Source organism: Etheostoma spectabile, chromosome 3 (assembly GCF_008692095.1).
Source record: "Etheostoma spectabile isolate EspeVRDwgs_2016 chromosome 3, UIUC_Espe_1.0, whole genome shotgun sequence".
Lineage (NCBI taxonomy): Eukaryota > Metazoa > Chordata > Actinopteri > Perciformes > Percidae > Etheostoma > Etheostoma spectabile.
In genome coordinates this window covers 15,555,434-15,556,211 of record NC_045735.1, presented here as the reverse complement: position 1 = coordinate 15,556,211, position 778 = coordinate 15,555,434, and positions in this window count along the sequence as shown.

The window sequence follows — 778 nt, the reverse complement described above, 5'->3', positions numbered from 1 at the left end:
AAAGGCTGAAGCAATGTCAGTGACACTAGGGCTGAAAGCATCCACTCCAACTCAAAAGGCATGACATCCAGCCAATGAATGACTCCGGACTATGTTTTGTTTTCAAACTAATAGATTCTATCCATTTATGGTTAACAGCTATACTTTACATAATGACTGTAAGAAAAGGACTGTGTGGAGTAAAGCTGTAGGCCGATACGACACACAGACCAGCGTAACATGGGCAGGAGCTTCAAAGCAAAAAGCTAAACTGTCTTTACAATAACAAAACCAGGCGTGACATGTTGGACATTGGCACTTGATGATGCGTGTAATGTTATCAAAATGTATTTGGGATAATGTCCCACTGATTCAAACATCTCCACGTTTAAAGTTTATTCTGGTTATGGATAGAAATCAGTAACAATCAGTAATTTGGCAATATGCTGCTTCAATATTTCAGAATGAAACAAGTGACAAACACAGAGTTTCTATTTACAGAGCGGCATCTAGTTTTAATATTAAGGAGGAGGAGCTCAGACTGTAGGGACTCCAGTTCAAGTTTAGTTGGGTTGGGAACCGGAAGGTCGCTGGTTCAAGTCCCCGTACGGACCAAAGTCTGGTGGTGGACTGGTCGCTGGAGAGGTAATGGTTCACCTCCTGGGCACTGTCAATGTGCTCTTGAGCAAGGCACCAAACCCCCAACTACTCGAGGCGCCTGCCCATCGACAGCTGCAGCCCCCTCCCTCTGACCCCTCTCCAAAGTGAGACGTGTCCTAGAATTTCACTGTAGGTCCCA